At 37.4% G+C, this 15,053-nt stretch overlaps 1 long non-coding RNA gene across 1 annotated transcript in view; it reads left to right on the top strand.

The window, feature by feature from the left end:
* Nucleotides 1–10,741: 10,741 nt before the first annotated feature.
* LOC115426605 (uncharacterized) overlaps nucleotides 10,742–15,053 on the top strand; it is a 13,230-nt gene continuing 8,918 nt past the window's right edge. The window contains exons 1-2 of the long non-coding RNA XR_003936373.1: nucleotides 10,742–11,000; nucleotides 12,388–12,459. This is a non-coding gene — a long non-coding RNA (uncharacterized LOC115426605). The remainder of the gene's footprint in view (nucleotides 11,001–12,387; nucleotides 12,460–15,053) is intronic.

Below are 15,053 nucleotides of genomic sequence, written 5' to 3'. Positions count from 1 at the left end.
ATATCAGAAGAGATTCATATAACTGATATGGAGTTCAGTGCCAATGTTTTCAGATGAACGATGGGCTCCTGACAGTGTGTGCTCAGCTGCTCAGTGTCAGGGAATGTCCTCCAGAGCAAAGCAGACAAGATGTTTCATTCTGTTTACATTCATGGACTGAAACATCATATGTGTGCAAATGACAGAGAGAGACAGAGTGAGACTCCAGGTTGCTGTCCTCCAACATGTCGAGGCAGGAAGAGTGGAGATTAGTGGATCCGGAATTAGAACTGTGTGTCCAGGTCAACCTGCTTTGTCTTTAAACTCTCCACAGATCTGCAGCCGGAGTCTGCTTTGTCTCAGCACCACTGCACTCTAACTATATATCACAGCTGTAGTCATGGACACAGCAGGTTTATACCAGTTATGAGATCATGATCTTTGGAGGGGGACATATGCCATTACAGAATTTACACTGCCAGGCCAAAAAAAGTCACATATGCAATATCTGACTGCACCACCTTTAGTTCTGATTACAGGAGACATTCACTGTCACATCTTTTTTGTCACATAATGCTTATGTAGTATGACAGTAAGGTTCATATTCTTTTTTCCATCCATAGTTGCATTAATTTTTGATTATTGATGAAGAAGAATCAGACTGCTGCATCAAGTCTTCAACACATCCTAAATTAGAGTCGGGACTTTATGGAGGCTAATCCATGCATGTAAATGAAGTCTCATTCTCCCCGAACCATTCTGTCACAAGCCTGATGATCCTGATCAGTCCTGGCATTTTCCAATCTTTTTGACATTAAAGACATGAGAGGACACTTACTGCATCAGTTAGAGTTAAATAACCTGTTACAGCTGAAACATTATTAACCACTGCAGTACTGACCCATGGAAGGATCTGAACTATTTGCTCACTTAAATCCAGGCAGTTACTTTCTTGGTCCAGGCTGTTTATTTAACTGCAACTAAAAAAAAATAATTATAATAAAATAAATTATTGACTCAAGTATTTCTGTTTTCAAACTCAAGTCTATGGGAGCCAGGTCTTCTTGGAGCAGCATCTAGTGGTCATCAGTAATATTACAACTTTGAGATGTTTACCTCCGCCAAGGAGGTTATGTTTTTGCCAGGGTTTGTTTGTTTGTTTGTCTGTCTGTTTGTTTGTCTGTCCGTTAGTGTGCAACATAACTCAAAAAGTTAAGGACAGATTTGGATGAAATTTTCAGGGTTTGTTGGAAATGGGATAAGGAAGAAATGATTAAATTTTGGTGGTGATCGTGGGTGGGTGGGGCACTGATCAGCCTTGGCGGAGGTCTGCGCTCTCCGAGTGCTTCTAGTTCTATATAAACTTCATTTGGAGCAGAGGTTCATGCCCTTTGACCTGCACATAACAAAGGTGTCAAAGTATTCACATTCATTCCTCAGATAGAAGTGTAGATACTAGGGTGTAAAAAAAACTTTAAAAACTACTTAAATTATAAAAGTAAATGTAAGGGGAAAAAATGCCTTTAGGACAAAAGCTTAGGCTGTACCACAGGGGAGGGACCTATAGTGCACTACCCCACCTCCCCAAACAACATGTTTCTAAAGGCTATAATGACTATAATGTTATATTAACATGTTAATGTTGAAAAATTTGGGCTGCACTAGTCTACCTGTTTCAGCCGCTTATTGAAAATGAATGCATTTTAGTCCAATGCAAATGTATTAAAAACCATATATGTGTACTACCAAGCATAAACATGTGTTTCATGGAGCGGATGTGACTAGTTGAATTTAAGTATTGGAATGGTGCAAAAAGTCAGGTGTGATGGATCGTGTACAAACCAATAGGATGTCAGAATGGTATGTCTTTATACTTCTCATCCAACCACAATCAAATTCCCTATCCAGATGGCATGATTTATCTGGATAGTTTTTTTTTTTTATTTGAACGATGACGAGCCTGAATAAAAACAAGCCAAAATGAAATAGGAGTAACGAGGCTATTTTTAAAATGTAAGGAATAGAAGTAAAAAGTCAATTGAAAAATTATTACTCCAGGAAAGTATAGATAACCAAAATTTGTACTTAAGTAAGGTATTGAAGTATTTGTACTTTGTTACTTGTCACCTTTGGAACATAAGTATGCTCTAGAGCCTATCCAAGCTACGAAGAGGCCAAGGCAGGTTCACATACACCCTGGACATGTTGCCAGTTCATCACAGGGCTGACCATTTAACCTGTTAAGGATAAACATAGTCAGAATAGACCAAAAAAAACATCTTTAAGGAGTCTTATGCATGACCTTTCACGTAGACATAAGAAAATGTGTAACTCTTACACTACACCCACAGAAAATCCACCATTTTGGTTTGAATATACAATTTTTTGGTTAGTTTTTGCTACTTTTGACTGGTTTTACTATTGAACCCAAAACCCAGAAATGATCCACTTGACTTCACATTTAGTCAGTGTCATATAAAGACTTTTGTGTTGAAAAATATTAAAATAGTGTGCTTTCATTGGACAGTGTTGCTGCAGTGATGCAATGAATGTTGAGGTTTCATTAGGGTTAGCATAAAGGCACCCAGACAAGAATCTTGCCAAAATGAAGCCCCTGTATGAGGTTCACTGAGTCATACTAGATTTGGTAGGAACGTGTATCAGGTCCTGGTGCACAGAAAAACCTCCACCAGCCATACTTTATGTCTAAGAAAAAACATGCAATTTTGGGTTTAAATGCGATTTTTACCCTGTGCCCCCAACTCAAGCCCCAGTTAGAACGAAGGTGCAAGGATTTCATTTTCTCTGCCTGGAGCATGATTTGTTGTTATTGTCCTCATAGTGTTGGGGATTGTGTGGCAAAGGTCATGTTCAGACCTGACATTAACATCTTTCCTGAGAAATCCAAATGAATGGTGAACGCAGGACACATTCAAATCCAATCGCTCAGGACACATCCAGAGGTAGTCTAGGATGCATGGGCCTGCATTCATAACAGTTTGAACACAAATGCAACCTAAGATGGATTTAAGGACTGAATACCCATGTCTGATGTTTTAAAGACATTTGAAAATATCCACAAAAATTCACAGCTGTGAAACATTGCACTACTCTCTCCATTAGGTAATAGAATGCTCACAGTTGACACAATCAGTAGAAATTCATGTTTTAAGAGAAGATTCAATCCTCATTAAAGCGTATGTCGTGAAGATAACCAGTGAAGGTGGTCAAAGCTGTCAAACTGGTAATTAAGATATACTGAGGGATTCTCAGCATCACCTCATGAGGTGACTGACAGACAAATGTCACTCCACCTTAAAAACTGCTTTCAACCAGCACAGTGAATTATATTTGCAAAGAAATATCTCAAATCCAGTCTGTTCAACTTCATGTCAAAGCCGCTGCTGTGCTTCAGACTACAGGTGAGTTTCTTAATTTGCAAATCGATGGAGAAGTCAGAGTAGATTGAAGTGATGACTTGATGACTCATTTGGACTTTAATGCCAGTGTGAACAGATGCACTTACACCTGGACACATAGGCTCAAATATTTCAGGATGCAGGTTAATCTGAGCACCATCAAAAATTATACGCACAAACACAAAATCTGTTCCTTAGTCCCCAGCAGCTGAAGGAGTGCATCCTGAGGTACTGTCCATGAGTCTGTGCACACTCTCTATTGTTTAAAGAAGAGCTGTAGAGGACTGTGCAGTCTCAACGGGGCTATTGTTAGATGTGTTTTTTAAACAAAGATCACAGGTTGTTCTGAGGGTGTAACATGAGGCACTTCAGGCTTGGATCTCACCAAGAGCTCTTGAAAAACCATCAACACTTAGCCATGATTCAGATCTCCAAGCAGTCCTCCCTGTCTGGCTGCATCCACATTTCACCATCTGTACAACTTAGAAGTCTAAATGTAAAAAATGAAGAACAACAATGATTTTGCAGTCAAATGTTGTTGGATGTTCATAAAATTTTTAGTGCATTCAACAGGAATGAAGGATGTCAGCCTGTGTTTTTTCTCAAAGACAATGGTAACTTGTAACTGTTTTTCTTAATGGGCTACATTTTATAAATCTTTCAGAAAGTGTTTACTCAGCATGTAGCAGAGGAGCAGATGTTTACTCGCTTTATACAGTTTCATGGTCAAGACGATCTCCATATGAGGGAAGAAATGGCAAACACACATTTTGGAAGATTTATATAAGAGTTATTCTGGGTGTAGTGTCACCGTACATTTAGTAAAAGGGTATTGTGAGTAAGTGTGTGCGTGTAGGTGTGTGTGTGTGTGTGTGTGTGTGTGTGTGTGTGTGTGTGCGTGTGCATGCATTCGTGCGTGCATGTGTGTGTGTGTGTGTGTGTGTGTGTGTATGTGTGTGTGTGTGCATGTGCATGCATTTGTGCGTGCATGTGTGTGTGTGTGTGTCCATTTCCATGCTCAGTTGCCATCACTAATAGCTCAGTCTTGTCAGCTGCTGTACACAGTGAACCATCTCCAAACATTACCTTATTAAGACACAAGAGATAGAGACAGAACAGAGAGAAGAGTCGAAAACTGACTCATACCTTCCCCCTCTTCTCTTTGAAAACTCTCAAACCCCTCATTATGAACTCAAGTGTAGTGGGTACACATCTGCTTTAACAGGAAAATTAAAAAAAAAAAAAAAAAAAAAAAAAAATTTAAATGTATCAAAAATCCACAATGCTTTTTTGTCCCAAGCTTTCTGAAGGGCCAGTGTTGAGGCTAATGTTACAGTTGGAGGAGATGGTTCTTCTCACTTCGTCTCACACACATGTTGTCAAAAGAGTCTGTTCTTCTTTGTTTGAGGACATGTAACCTATTTGTCTGACTGTACGCTGTGCAGTGTCTGAAACAATCAAGACAGCACATTTTGGACAGAGAAGACATTTACAGAAGTTTACAGTGGTGTAATACTATATGCAAATACGATACAAATGTGAAAAATCAGTTCTTTACTTTAGTATTTTCATTTTCTGCCTCTTCATTCATTTTGGCGTGTCATTTCCTCCCTGACCAGTGAAAACCACGTCAGACCACTTTCAGACCAAAGACCTGTGACAAAACCACTTTAGAACATCGCATATATAAAGTTGCAGTGCGCCTCAGCTTGACCTGAATCAGCTGATAGAGTTGTCTGCAGCTCAGCTTGTCAAACAAACCCCAGTGACTGGTTTTAAATCCAGTGCTACAGGCCTATGTAGTATGTGTTTCTGTATTAATGGACTGTAGTTCAAATGTTACCATGAAGTGCAGAGTTATCATCAGTTGTTAGATTAGATTAGATTAGATTAGATTAGATTAGATTAGATTAGATTAGATTAGATTAGATTAGATTAGATTAGATTAGATTAGCTGGGCTCTGTATATATTGTGTATCATATTTTGCAAAATTCTCTCTAATAATCTAATACTGTTGAAAGGTAAATTATTATTCTTTTCTCCACAGGTAACAGGTGGGTCACCTGTTTGGAGTTCAGTCTAGCTGTACTGATGTGACTTGCCAGGATTCAGAATACTGCAGTCCAGTGGTTTACAAGGGTTTCTAAGTGTTGTCTTGGTGTAAATCTGGTCTGAACTGGACTTTATAAACACTTCAAATCATTTACCTCTGATTGCATGCACTGATTGGATAGTCCACCTGCCTGTCAACTGGATGCACTCTTCCTCTGAACTTATGAAGCACAAGAAAATTACTGAATTACTGATGCAATAGACTAGAAAACACTCAGAGCGCAGACCTCCGCCAAGGCAGATCAGCCCCCCCCATCACCACCAAAATTTAATCATTTGTTCCTTGTGCCACTATCAGCATTTCCTGAAAATCCATCCATAACTTTTTGAGTTATCTTGCTAACAGACAAACAAACAGACAAACTCCGATGAGGTACTAATTTTAAGTTAGCCTGATATCGATTATAGATTGTCAGTGACCCAGAGGGTGTCATTACATTTTGGAAAAGGTAGGTCAAAGTTCAAATTTTTATGATTTTTCCTATTTACTTATAATGGACGAAATACATACAAGGGGCGGGGTTTGTTGTGCCTGGCACCACTTGTTAGAAAAATGTTATGAATCAAAGCTTAATTTTCAATAAAATTATATAGAACTGACCTGGTAGCTGGTAATAAACAACAATAGCCATGTCTGTTTCTGCTTATTATGATACTGTTATTAAGTGCTTTCTGTTTTATATTTTTTACTGAAGTGCATACAAGAGAAACAAAGGTGCAGACGTACAGGGGTTGGACAAAATAATGGAAACACCTTAAAAAATCAACAAAATATAATTTAATATGGTGTAGGTCCGCCTTTTGCGGCAATTACAGCCTCAATTCTCCGAGGTATTGATTCATACAACTTGTGAATTGTTTCCAAAGGAATTTGAAGCCATTCTTCAGTTAGAATACCCTCCAACTCTTTTAGAGACGATGGCGGTGGAAATCGACGTCTTACTTGAATCTCTAAAACTGACCATAAATGCTCAATAATGTTGAGGTCTGGGGACTGTGCCGGCCATACGAGATGCTCAACTTCATTAGAATGTTCCTCATGCCATTCTTTAACAATTCTAGCTGTATGGATTGGGGCATTATCATCTTGAGGTGAAGGTGTTTCCATTATTTTGTCCAACCCCTGTATACCAGGGCACACTGATGTCAACATTAACCCTGTTTGTATACACCATTAGATTTAGATTCGCATGTTTTTAAGAACAAATAACAATGAAACCCAACAAACAATACAGTGAAAAGAATACTAAGACATAGTCTGTATAAAATAACTCAACTGGTCACATAAACATAAGAAAAAAAAAAAAAACATAACTAAATTAAAAAAAAAAAAAAAGGAAGGGAATTACATTGTCTCAAAAAAAAAACAACAACACATAAACGGTTGCCATTTATTGTAGAATTTATTTAAGCTTTCACTTTTTGAATATCTAATTTTCTCTACTTTTAAAAAGGACATAACCTCGTTAATTCATTGTGTGCTGGAAGGGGCTGTTGTGGATTTCCAGTTAAGAAGGAGGTAGTGTTTAGCATTTACGGAGGTAAAAGCTATGACTTCCAATTCTTTAGTAGAGTATGGAATGTTAAGTGCTTTCTTCCATGTGGCGGCTCCTCATGCAGCAGCAGTTAGGTAGTTTAATCTTGCGCTGTTTATCTAGATCATTTACCTTTGTTTTGAACCTTACAAATTTAAAACAAAACAAAACAAAACCTGGGAAATCCATTGTCACAAAGCTGAAAACAGGCCTGTAGTTCATGAAAAGTCTTTTTTTTTTACTAGATGCATGGTTCCCTCAGGATAGTAATGCAGCAAATATATGATGATTTCACAGAATATGATGCATTATTGTTACAGATTAAGTAACCAACAGTAAATAAAGTAATTAGACTGAACTCTTCCTTGAACATGTACAGCAGTAACATGCATCAAACATATTAATGCAGCAGTAAGATTCATCTAAAACATTGGATGTGATATTAAATCAGAGACAGGATATATTTTACTGCTTAATAACAAATTTAACCTTTTTTTTCATTACAGATACTTTGCTTTGAGGCAAAAGAAATAAGGTTTTGAATGCAGAGCTTTTACCAGTTGTAGAGTATCAAGTTTGGTTTTCTTCCTGGACGGTAATCCATTGATGGGTCTGGAAGTTAAGTATCCCCTGTGAGTTTATCAGAACACCTACAAAGTTTTGGACTGTTGTGTTGTTATCTGTTCTGGCCTGAAGGTGGAGCTAATTTGTTTTCTGCAGATGAACATGAAAGCAGAAGTACAGTGTCTTTTTCACAGATCATATTAAACTCACACTTTGTTCTGTTGGAAATAACACCTTCTCTGTTTTAGACCACATAATCAGGTCTGTTGGATTACTGCTTTACTTTTTCTATTTTCTCTTTTCCTTTTCTTATAGAGGAAGCTAACAGCCATTGGTAAGGAGGAGGATGTCACTGTTGTTTTAATTTTTAACCAGTAACCAGTGATCACATGTGTCACAGTGCAGTAATACACCCAATATGTCAGCTGGCATGTGGAGTCAAATATGTTAAACATTTATATATAACAGGACGATCTTTAAAAATGACTAGTCTCACTTGTCAGTACCATATTAGTCACACACATGCTTTCTGCATTTGTCCTGCATGGAGTATGATGCACATACACTTTAAGTCCCCATGAAACAAATATGTCAGAGTGTTTTATATACAGTACTAAGTCTATACCCATATATGGTACTCCTTTGATTAAATAAAAAAGTTGTTTTGTAGTTTACTTTTTCAGGAACAGGTTTGTGCACACAGAACCTGATATGACCATTACTGCACGGTAGAAGAAAAAAGTAGAAAAAAAGAACGCTTCTCTGTTTTAACTAGGAACATTAATTCACTCATCATAGCACTGTTATGTATTTTTCTTTGCCAACTGGCAACACAAAACATGTGTCCTAACATTAGGAAAGGAAAGTTCAGAATAGTGCAGGGATAATGTCAGAGTTCATGAGAAGTTCTGTTTGTTTGCTTTTATATTTTATGTTCAAGACATAGTATAAGGATTAAAAAAGTGGTCATCTTGAATTACGGTGTTGTTTGGAATAGAGAACGTGTTGACCTTATGTTGCAGCAGGGATGGATTGCTGACACACACACACACACACACACACACACACACACACACACACACACACACACACACACACTTAATCTAAAGATGCACTACAAAAAACAAAACAAACAGATTTTGGATATGTTCCTTCATGTATTCTAAATGTATTATTTAATAGAGCACATAAATGTGGACAATGAAAAAAAAGAAACCCTGTTATAACTAAGGTTGGAAATAGGCTTAAATAAAGGTTACACTACCAGTCAGCTCCACTAATCCACTTGGATGTTAAAATGGATCCTGAATCAGCATTATTGGGTTATCTGTGCAGTATGAGCAGTGGATATAATAATGTCTATACATCTACTACCCTACAGGTTTTTTTTTAAACTAAACTTCATTGTTTACATATATACAATTCCTCCAGCCTGATTCGACTCCATTTCTCTTCTCACCGAAGATCCAGTTCAGAGTGAAGCTTAGTTTAAGCTAACTTAGCTCAGTTTAATTAAGATATATGTGACTAAAGGTACTGGAAATGAATGAATGATATTTCTATAGGCTGTTACAATGATGCTCAAAATAAAGGTTTTATTCATGCAAACCAAGCCCAGCCAACCCAGCTGCATTAGCTTCACATTTACACTAACAATTCTCAACATTTTATCATATTAGACAGATGTGGGATAACATGAAAATGCATGTCTCGTCTGTTATGTTGATCTGTCCTATGAATTATAGGTCATCATTCTGTCCTGTCCTTTGGTAAAGGATGGTCCAGTGTATCCTCTGCTAAAGGAAGCAGTAAAGGACGCACTGAAGCTCCAATCCTGGATTCAGAGAATCTGGGCTGCTCTTATCATGACGGACACTGTGATACTTCCGGGTCATTTCACTCAGTTCGGAACATTCCAAACCTATCTCCTTTGTGTAAGTCCACAAACTTCTAAAAATACATCCATATTTTTTTCCCAGTCATATTAATGATCTGGTTTATCTTTACATTTTTCCTCCATTAATCAGACGTCTGCTGTATTGAACTTTGATTGACAGGTTTGTATAACAGCTCACTCGTTGAATCAGAGTTTCTGAGTTTTTTTATTTAACACAACACTTTTTTTTTCGTGACAATCAGCTCCACCAATAAGAAAATAAAATGACTTTACACAGTACTTGATGAAATTTACAGACTTTCCCACATCAATAATGTAGTGCTTAACCTTAGGTCACCTTTAACCCCTTGTGCTCCTGTACTTCTGCCCCTTTCGTCTAAATATGGTCACTACTAGCTGAAATCTGCCTGAAATCACATTAACAGAGCAACAATTTATAAAAGGACCACCAAGACAGGCCAGGATGATTTGGATCTAGTATCATCAGTGGCCTTATGCTTTAAGGGTACTCCCACATAGGCTTTAATGTGAAGCCATGGTGGGTTACCGTTGGGATGGACACTATGGAGGGTCCTCTGGACAAAACAGGAACTGGGAGACGTTTAACAGGGGATTGGAGCAGTTTGAGCCTTGGTTTTCGTTACTTTGATGCATTTTTTTCTCTGCTATGTGTCTGTTCTGGACCAGTTTTGGAATAAAGCTATTTTTAAATTGAATTCTCTTTCTCTCTCTTTCTCTGTCAGCAGTAACAGGTTCCACATGGCTTTTCAGTTTGCCGTTCACTCAACTGCTTGAGCAGAAAAGCCCAAATTTAGAAGAAATATGAAAATTGTCAATACCCCCACTCCCCCTCACTAAAAACTTATACACTCCTCCTTCTTTTCCCCTTTTCCTTTTCTTCCTCTCCTTTTCTTGCCTTCTTCCTCTCCCCTTGTTTCCCCCCTTACTCCCCCTCTCTCCTCCCTCCTTGTCTCCTTTCTTTTTCAGATTATTCTCTCCTCATTTATCTCCTACCGTCTTCTATCTTTTCTTCTCTTTTCCTCCTCATCCCTCTGTCTCTCCTGTCCCTCCATCTTTTCCCAGACATACTCTACAGGTCACTAGTTGAGGGGCCTCCTCAGCAGCCAATCAGTCTTGTTGAAGGGGGCATTCTCCAGTGAAAGCCCCGCCCCTCAGTGACCATACAAGGTAACAGAAAAAAACGCTAGCTCCACTTGGCAGTCCATCTGCTTCATAAGAGAGACCAGAGGGGTGTCCCACATTTACTTAGCTTTGATTCCCATTTCAACTATAGTTTATGGTGGAAATACTGACACTTTGCAAATATTCAGTTAGAGAGTTTAATTTCACAGTCAGTGATGCAGGGGTGCAGCTGGTCCAGTAAGAGGGCATCCAGTGGAGATGAGCAGAAGAGGACTGCTCATCAGCTTACCATAGCAGACCATACCCCCAACAGCACCACAGCTGACCCACAACAGACTGGACTGGATAAGGTAGGATCACATTGTTTTCACAACTTTTTACTGCTTTTACCAGAAATCATGTTGGTCTACTGCCAGAAATGTACTTTTATCTCACAAATAGGCAGATTTCCATTCATTGTATTTTAGTATAAATGTTCCTTGAGATACACACTTATCTAATACAGTATATGTCGTTTCATGTCTTGCCTACAGTGTTTTATTAAAATGTAGATTTTGATCACATGGCAACACGTGATGAACTGAATAAAAAAAAATATATACAGTGTTTCAAGAGTAAACCCAAATCAGAATCTCTGTTCACATATATCTGTTTCTAGATGGGGGCAGATACCTATATAAAAAAAGACTGGTAAAAGTACAAGCACTGATAGAAGTACTGATTCTTTAGTATGAAAATGAGCTATGAATTGTACTAACATTACAATAAAATGTCCGTGTTTGAAGGACATTCTACCACCTTAAATCTTATTATTATAATGTGATGACAAAATCACTTTTAACTGCAAATTTAAAAAAAATAAATAAATAAAAATTCTGCACCAGTATGTAAAGCAGTTTTCAACAAAAATGTCCACCTTCCAGGTTCCATGAAATGACTATCTTATGACATCTAAAGAGTTTTAGCTGCTAATGATCATAAGAGCCTGGTGAGGGAAGTGTGTCATGTAGAGTAAGATACAAGAAAACTCAATATGAAGCTGTAAGACGACCATAATCACATAGTACCATCTGACTCGACCACCTGTCTCAGTTCACTTGATGATGAATCTTAATAGCATAATACAGCTGCCTAGACAGAGGCCATATTAAGTGAATATTTAAACCATATCTATGATTCTAAAAAAGAAAAAAGAAGACAAATCACTGTTTATGAGTTAAGTTCACTGCAGCCCAAGCAGCCATACCCAGCTCCATATCACCTCATTTTAAGTAGAGTAAGAGTGAACTTACATTTTCAGTTGTCCCTACTGAGTCATCACCCTATTGAGAGCATTTCTTCTACTAAAAATGTACTTATTTGTTTGTAGTTATTGAGCTGAAACTGTCCCCTGTTTTCCAAACGCTTTGAAATGATGGCACATCCTTCCATGCCTCTGAGTCCATGACTGGTTAACCATGTTTCCCAGTATCCTCTCTTTGTCTTTGGAATTAACCAGTCTTCAAATACATCATTCAGTACAATGTACAGGAGGTGCTACTTCACAAAAATGTGACCTCTGATTTTAAATGTTTTGTTTTTTTCTGTAACTTGTACTGGAACAGAGACGTTACCAAACCCAGTCTGTACTCACCAAACACAGACAGTGGAGTGTAGGGTGTGAAAGCGCTACCCTCCAACTCCAGGTCATCATGCACATACTGGACCTAAACATGGTCTGCATTTGTGTTTTGTCAGGGTAACCTCTGGTTGTACTGACTGTGAGAGGACAGAGCATGATCATCAGGAGGAGAGGAAGGACCAGAGCAAGTAAGAGTTCACTTATGGTACATTTTTATACCTTTAAGTTGTTATTCATGACATTCACTTTCAGGATGTTTAACTCTAACCATACATACCTATGAATGAACAGATACATGTTTTCTAAACTGTTACCTCATCCTGGACATTTATTCATATCGGTCATGTAAACATACTCTTAGTCCGAGGATTTTTCTTTTCCCTTTCATCCTTTCTTTGAGATTGATCTTATAAAATATCTCATACATTATTTTCCTCCTTCTTTGCTTGTCATCCATCTATGTTGGGTCGTTGCCTTTATCAGTGAAGAGTCAATATACCAGAGACTTAGACAGATGTCTGCGCAAACTTCCGCCTCTGTGAGTTTAGATTTGAAGTTCACTAACCCTCAAATATCCTCACAAAGTGGCTGTGTGAATAGGTTTTCAACCCCATTAGAAAATTTGCATTATGTATTGTGCCACTACATTAACATTTCAAATCTGCAAATAGTCTAAAAAGTGACAGTGCACTAGGCCAAATATTAGTTTGGTTTTAACAAATATTAACTTCAATTAAACTGTCCAACAGTTTTGAAAAATGTTTGCATTTACTAAAAGTATTTAAGTCAGTCTAACTCGATATTAACCTACAGTTTCAGTAGATTAATCCTAGTGAAATGTCTAATGACTGTAACTGCTGTCTGGCAAATATTCAGTTTGATTATGCTTTACTTGTGAACTCATTTTATTTACATTAAATATTTAGGCTGTATTATTTCACTTTTCTGAAAATACATTTTAATTCATATGTAACTTAAAATCTGCTTATGATATGTGTTGTCTCTTTGTTGTTGGTAAGCAGAAGCCCCATTCTTTTACAGGGTATGTTTATAATTAGGGACAGACATTAGAGTTTACCCCCCCCCCCCCCACCACCACCACCAAAAAAAAAAAAAAAAAAGAAAGAAATGTGCTATAGTTGGTTTTCCATTTCTCTTCATTTTCAGAAAATATATCAATGTTTCTGTCCACTGCTGTTTTGTGATTTAGATTCAATTTGTTCATTTTTACATTCGTAGTTTAGTTTATAAGTGTCTATTTGAACTCTTCTTTTAAGAGAAAAAGACTGGAGTGAGACAGATGTAGTCATTCATGGTTATCAAGATACTAATATTTGTTTCACCATTACCTTAATAAGATATAAAATAAATCATCTTATTGTGATACAAGGTCAGTTTACAATGGATTTTCAAACTTTGGCATAATATCATTTAAAAAGAGCAAATGATAGATGTAATTTAATTCCAATCTTCTAGCTCATCATCATACCCCATATCTAACATTTGTCTCTGCAGCTCAGGTGTCGAGCCACTGTTTCCCTGTACTATTCCATATATGTTTGTTTTGTATGATAAAACCATATTGGTACACACATGCACATTTAGTTACATTAAGTCAACATTTATGTGCTAGATTTCCCATACTTTTCTCAAATTATTACCATTTCCACTCAGGTATCAAATTAAAAATATGAATCAAAACAAAAAACATATTTAGTTTAATATTTTTCTGTATGTTTTATATCTTTAAGAAGCACTTTAATGTCCAAATCACCTTCTGTGTGTTTTAAACAGCTTCTAACAGATGTAGTGCAGTGTCCCTTTTCAGTTTAATATAGTCGTGGCCTGTAGCTGATGTCCTGCTCTGGTCCAGGATGGACATGAGAAAATGTATGAAAGGAGAAATGCTTTATTTATTTACTAAGAAGTCAAAAGTCTGGAGGGCACTGGTTTAGGAGGACTTTCACACAATCCCATGCAAATACACACACACTGCAGTTCCCCCCATGGGACCTAGAGACCGGCATTCCCAGGACAAATTTCACATGGGAGGATAGGGGGATGGGGGGCAGTGTATGGTGGTGGGGTGAGTCAGGGGTGAATGGGGGAGAGGCACATGGAAGTTGAAGGAAGGGAGGAAGAGGAAAAGACAAAAAGACAGGGAGAGACACACACACCACATTTAAGGAAGTTAAAGTTCAAGTAGAAAAGCAGAGTGTAAAAGTAATGGAAATGAAGTCCTGCATTCAAAACCTTCATGTATTAGCTAAAGACATGCTTCAAATTCCAAAAGTCCAAACTTAAAGTGATACTACTGGTTTGTTACTTAGTTACTCCTTTTCTACACTAACAACCATCTTTCGTCATCTTTCGTCACTGATTAAAATTTCTAAAGACTGAAAACAGAATCAAGAGGACATGCATATAAAGTCTTGTTTCCTCTCAGGCAACCTGAACTATAGTGAAGTTACTTAGTCATCTTAGTTGGCCTTTTTTTGTTTTAAAAAAATACCAAAATTTTCCGCAAAGTTCAATGACTTGTTACCAGAAGTCTAACTACTAGAAAACCTAGTGGTTAGATACTGTTACTACTACTGTTACTACTTAAATATTGTCTAAAATATACTAATAAGTTAACCATGTAAAACATACAGTTGTTAACATCATATCTAATGGTAGCTACTTAATTTGGGACAACTGAGAGGGATTGTTTTATGACTGATTCCACAGCCAAACAGAATAATGCATTGAAAATAATACGTAAAACTTTTTGGTGTTTTCT

Source organism: Sphaeramia orbicularis, chromosome 10 (genome assembly GCF_902148855.1).
Source record: "Sphaeramia orbicularis chromosome 10, fSphaOr1.1, whole genome shotgun sequence".
Taxonomy (NCBI): Eukaryota; Metazoa; Chordata; class Actinopteri; order Kurtiformes; family Apogonidae; genus Sphaeramia; species Sphaeramia orbicularis.
The sequence above is the reverse complement of the archived record's forward strand: the minus strand, read 5'-3'. Positions and strand labels throughout refer to the sequence as shown.